The sequence below is a fragment of the Bison bison genome, unplaced genomic scaffold, assembly GCF_000754665.1.
Source record: "Bison bison bison isolate TAMUID 2011002044 unplaced genomic scaffold, Bison_UMD1.0 scf7180017850802, whole genome shotgun sequence".
Lineage (NCBI taxonomy): Eukaryota > Metazoa > Chordata > Mammalia > Artiodactyla > Bovidae > Bison > Bison bison.
The window spans coordinates 7,096-13,270 of NW_011481375.1; the positions used below are offsets into that span (position 1 = coordinate 7,096).

At 38.3% G+C, this 6,175-nt stretch overlaps 1 long non-coding RNA gene across 1 annotated transcript in view; it reads right to left on the minus strand.

Moving 5' to 3' along the window:
• LOC104995348 overlaps positions 1-6,175 on the minus strand; it is a 15,850-nt gene that overhangs the window by 7,041 nt on the left and 2,634 nt on the right. Inside the window, exon 3 of the long non-coding RNA XR_826057.1 lies at positions 1,884-2,072. This is a non-coding gene — a long non-coding RNA (uncharacterized LOC104995348). The remainder of the gene's footprint in view (positions 1-1,883; positions 2,073-6,175) is intronic.

Below are 6,175 nucleotides of genomic sequence, written 5' to 3' on the forward strand. Positions count from 1 at the left end.
AGCACACCAGGCTTGCCTGTCCTTCACTATCTCCCAGAGTTTGCTCAAACTCATGTCCATTGAATTGATGATGCCATCCAATCATCTCATTCTCTGCCACACCCTTCTCCTCCTGCTCTCAATCTTTCCCAGCACCAGGGTCTTTTCTGCACATAGTGGGTACTTAAAACATTTGCTAAATGAGTGAATGAATATATGAAATGAATGAGGGGAGTGTTAGACTTTCAGAGCTGGGTAGGATCTGGGTAGGTAGAAATCAAGCACACTTTTGATCATACTTGCTAAGAAAAGTATGAGCAAAACGAGGTCTCCACGGACATGAAGTGATTTGCCTGAGGGACCCAAAGCTGCTACTGCCTGGGCTGTTAAGTCAAAGAGTTGCTTGGTGAGCACCAGAGGGTGAGGTGACTTCATGTCCCATGTCTGCTGTAAGTGCTGAGATAATACAGTCTAACTGGCAAAGAACAGTAAGTGAGAATTACAACCTGAAAGTCTAGGGTTGAGGGCTTTCTGGAAACTGCCATCATAGGATCACTGCTCTGTAATTCTTCCTTTAACCTGGAAAGCAACTGGGCAACATTCTTAAGTAATCTGTTTTCCTATATCCCAGGATCCCTTTTCTATGTTCTGAGGAGCAGATATGAATACATACGTTTGAATGTTTTCCTTTTTCTTAAAGAAATCATTCCTCCTAAAAACTGGAACTCTCCCAATATTCCCTGTCTCAGTGGGTAGCATCACTGTTCACCTGGCTGTGAAAAACCTAAAGCTTAAGGTCACACTAGACACTCGTGTCTGCCTCAGTCCCCATCAACAATCCATTCTCAAGGTCTCCTGAATTACTCTCTTATTGAATCTATTCCCTTCTTTCCACTCGACATCCATCCCTGTAGTTCAGAGCTCCATCATCTCTCCCATGTATTACTGCAGTTACAGTCTCTTAACTGGTCTCCCCCTAGCCACTCTTGTCCCCCTCTAATCCATCTTCCAGAGTGCTTATTTCTAAAATGAAAATCTGATTTTATCTCCCTGCTTAAAACTCTTTAATAGCCTCTCACTGTTTTTAAAATAGATAACAAAATCAATACTTATGAGGCCCTCTTCTGACACACATCTTGTTTTCTACAGTCCAGCTGTGGTGCCTTCTTTCCATTTTGAAACTGGGCTAAGAGACTTTTCACTAGCAGGTTTCTGCATATGCTACTTGGTTTGGCTGGATGGTCTCCCCTCTCACTGCCCCCTCTGTGCAGTAAACATCAAGGAGCCTTTCCTTGATCTTCCCAGTCTATGAAAATTCTATGAGGATGAAGCAGGGTTCAGCATCAGTTCTATTCCAATGCTACACCTAAGAACTGACAAGGTGAATTCATACTAAACAGGTAGGTGTTAATGGAAGGAACTTTAACAATGGCACTCAATTCTTTGAATGTCTTCCCAATTAGTCTTCCTCTAATTTTGTTGAGGGCAAAAGATCTGGACACCACTCGACTTGTAAAAGGAACTTTAGACGTTCACCTTTTCAACACCAATTCCAGTATTTCACATTGGACCCTGTCCCTGCTATCCCAGAGGTCTTTACACGCTAGACTAATATATTAGGTCTGTCTTTTCTTTGTTGATGTTGAAGAGCAACTGTGAAAGGAGAGGTGAGAAGGAAAGCCAACATACCTTAGGCACGGTGTCAGGCAGGACAATTTTAGGTGGGGGTAGTGGGGGCGGGGGTATGGTGGTGGCCTTGAAATGAGGATCTGGAAACTGATTTCTTGAAAACTCTCCACACCCTCCTTTCCTCCCCACCTCTAGTAGTATAGGTTGAAGGTAGGTGCTCGAACTCATGCTGGGATTTTATGAGAATACAGGAGATTTTTTTTTCCCCTACTTACCATTGGTTCATCTGTGTTCTTTTGGAACTGGACCAGGCGAACTCTGGTCACGTTCTCCATATCCATGTCTCCGTTTGCACTTTCTGGAGAATCACCATTTAAATAGGGAGAAGTGGGAGGAGGTGTAACCCTCAATGCTTCATCACTGTAAACTTCATGAGCCACTACATCGTGAGTCTGAAGTAAGGCCTGATATTTTATGAGGGAAATAAAATATTAATAATAGAACTGTTTCAGTAGGAGTCTATTACATAAACACATAAAATTATTCTTTGCCTCTCAAAGGTATCTCTCATCTAAGGAGAATTCACAGCACATTACACCTAGATAGAGCCATGCCATAATTTCTCTCTGACACGTAATCATGACAGATGCAGCTTCCCAGGTGGCCCTAGTGGTGAAGAACCCGCTTGCCAAAGCAGGAGACATAAGAGGCAGGGATTCGTTTTCTGGATCGAGAAGATGCCCTGGAGGAGAGCATGGCAATCCGCTCTCATATTCTTGCCTGGAGAATCCTAAAGACAGAGCAGCCTGGCGGGCCACAGTCTCTTGGGTCGCCAAGAGTTGGACATGACTGAAGCAGCTGAGCATGCACAATCATGATAGATGGAGTTTTAAAAATGAAGGAACAAATGAAAGAATGGGTGAGCCAATCAATGAATGGATGTGTTTGTTCATTATCTGGGTAAGAGGTGTTGTCTGATGCTCTAAAAAATTGTCCAACTAACTTGCTCAATTAAAGGCTGACATAACACAATTTGAAATAATTGAGCAGAAAGAATCTTTTGTACATAGAGCTGGCACATTTGTGCTGGGGCTTAAAATGAAAACAAATTTAAAAAGAAACAGTGCAATAATTGGTGCCTTGAGCAAATATCCTTTACCAGTGGTATTAACAATAACTGCTACATAATGCAAAGGATAATTTATAATGTATGACTTAGTGAAAGAAAAAAAAAACCACACACAAACATATCTGAAAAAATGTAATTTCCCCAAATATCACATGATATGGAGCTCAAAATCTTAAACCCAGTTACTGTTTTTGCTCATTTCTACTTTTTGGAGCACTAAACAAAAAATCAGCTGACAGTTATTATCATGACTTCTTTTTGCAAAGCCCATTAACAAAGAAAAAGTGATTTCTTTGTGTTGATATCTTCGTATGTCCTCGTGGTGAAACTGGGTAACAAATATTGTTTTATTTCCCTGAAAAGGCTATTCTTCCACTTACTGTACATTTCATGCCATCATAAGAAAGTTTTTAATAAGAATAAATATTTTAACATTTCTACTTCAAAGAGAATTTTACAGCTGAGTATCAACATATTTGGCACTTTATATATTGTATTTTCTTGTGAGCTAACTATAAATTCAGTTCTTTTTTAATCTGTGATCTGTAGGGTAATGAAATATCTGAGATAATGAAACATAATTAAAATTGCCTTAACAGCATAACCTGTAAGATCTCAAGTTATTTAATTAAAAGATTTACCAAAGTCATGACTCGGCTATTTTCACTTTTCAGTTATATATACGAGGCAAAAATAAGGTAACAATGTGGTAAAATCATAAAGATGATGGCGTTGATTAGTCATCAATAGAGCGTATGCTCTGTTCAATACCCATCTGAATTTATAATAGAAATGGCAGATATTTGCAAGATCTCAGAGGGCTGGTATAGGCACTGAGGGGCAGTAAGTAGCACAGCTTGAAAGCCAGCCTCCACAATGGGCCTGGGGACCTGGGCTTCCTGACCTGTGTCCTGGCTACACCCAACATGAGTACCCCTGGCCAAAGTGGTGGTGGCTGTGCTATGTGGGGAAATCCTTCTTTGGCTGGTTTAATTATAGCCTCTTTAGAGACTAAGATTTAAGGCAGAAAGCAAAAATTAATTATAGGTGAACTGAAAAACTTCGTCTGTTAAAATTAGGTTCATTGTATTAATTATGGGGCTTCCCAGGTGGCGCTTGTGGTAAAGAACCCGCCTGCCAATGTAAGAGACATAAGAGATGCGGGTTCGATCCCTGGCTCAAGAGGATCCCCTGGAGGAGGGCATGGCAACCCACTCCAGTATTCTTGCTTGGAGAATTCCGTGAACAGAGGAGTATGGCGGGCTACAGTCCATAGAGTTGCAAAGAGTTGGATACGACTGAAGCAACTTAGGACGCATGCATTAATTATAGATGTGTTTTCTATAAACAGTGAATTTTTAAAAATATGCTTTGTATGACTGGAGGATATATGCCCAGGTAAACAGAGAACCAAGTTTCATTAGGAAAATGTCAATTACATGGGTTGGAGAAAGTGTTTATACTGTTTTTTGCAAACGGTTTCTATCCATCCTTTTAAATTATATAAGCAAACACTTGTATTAATGTTTTATGTATAAGGAAGGATAAGCCCACAATCACAAAAATACCAAAATTGAACCATAAGAGAAAAATCCTTAAATTATATCACCAAATGAGGTCATACTTGATACTAACTTTTATTTGCTACTATAAAAGACTGCTACCACAAAATGAAACTTTTATCCAACACATACACAAACAAAAATAAGGGGCCACTTACAGATTGTTAAAAAAGTCATTAAAAGAGTATGCCAAATAAAAAATAGAGAAATGAGAGTTTGAATATTTTTTTTCAAGTATGTTATGTGGTGATTCAGCAATTGTTACTAAGCTGAAATAGCTATTATATTTAATTACATAAGAAGAATCATGAAAAAGGAAAAAAACAATTTTTTGTTTTGTATGTAAAAGGGACATGGACAAGACAACTAAGAACTTCAGACTAGAGTGGGAAAAATTCATTTAAAATTTATAGGAAAAAAGAAATTTTAGGTTTGAAAGTAGTTCTTCAGGCTTCTTAATTACAAATCATAAAATTTATCACTTAATAATGAAACTTTCAAGTCAACCTAAGGTGATTATAACCACCTTGTTTTTATTGAGAAAGTAAGATACCAATTTCAAAAAATAGGATTTAGGACAGAAAATTTTAAAGGAAAAAAATCAAAGCATAGACATTCAATTCTGTTTATTGTCTTTATCCTTAATGTTTTATATTTTACAAATGCAATAAGCAAAGGATCTGTTCTCTTAAAAGAAAAGTCTTTAAAATGGAATAACTGAAAAAGGATAGTGTGCTAATATTTTTTATCATGACCTCTAGAGTACAGAGTTTAAAAAATCATTTAAACCTATACTCTCTTCTTTTAATTACTGTAAAAAATTTAAGTATCTGTATTTTTAAATGTAAGGTAACCCAACATTAAATCCTCATGTTTTAATGATCAGAAAGCAAAGAAAAAGTCAAATAATTGAAGAAATAAGTACAAAATTATATGCTAAGAACAACTCCCAAACTTTGGTATAATAAAAATTATAAATTAAAATTTTTCCTTTATTAATATTTCTTTAACAATACCAAAAATTTGAAATCATGATCTTAAAATGCTTTTAAAATAGAAAGCTATAGCATTTAAAAGTTTAACATAGTATATACAGCTCAGAATTATACCTCCCACACAGGACATTATCCAAACATATGCTTATTGGGAATGCCCACTGAGTTCAAATTAAGTTTATAGGAAAATCAATCCTTGTTACAAGTCATTTAAGAGCACAGCCTTTGGAGCCAGAAAGATCTGGGTTTTGAACCTCCATAAGGCCACTTACTAGGTAGGTGACCTAAAGCAAGCCTCTTAGCCTTTCTAGGATACAGTTTCCTCTCTGACTTAAAATGGAGTTAATTACATTACCTCACATCCCAGCCATCAGCAAGTCCGTGTTCAACCACCTCTAAAGCAGAATCCCAATCTGCTCATTTTCCATCAGCCCCATCCTTCTCCAAGCCTCTACCACCTCACAGAAGCCTCCTAATTGGTCTCCCTCTCTTAAGTCTTATCCTCACCACAGTCCATTCTCTACACAAGAGCTCCAGCAATCTCTAAAAAAGTACAGGTCTAACAATATTTTCTTGCTTGCAGTCACTGTCACCTGTGCAATCAGGAGAAAATCCAGATTCCTTACCATGGCCCCAAAGGCCCTTTGTGGTCTGGCCTCTGCCGCCCTTGCCAGGTCTTCTTGTTTGCCAGCTCAACTCTCCCCTTTGTTTACTATATCCCAGCCACAATGGCCTTTCTTCTGTACTCTGACTCTACGAAGCTCTTTCTTGCCTCTGGGCCTTTGCATTTGCTCGTCCCCATGGTTGAACACTCAGAAAGCTGATTCTTTCATAAAACAAGTCTCAGCCCACATGTTAACTCCTCAGAGGGCCTTTGTCCT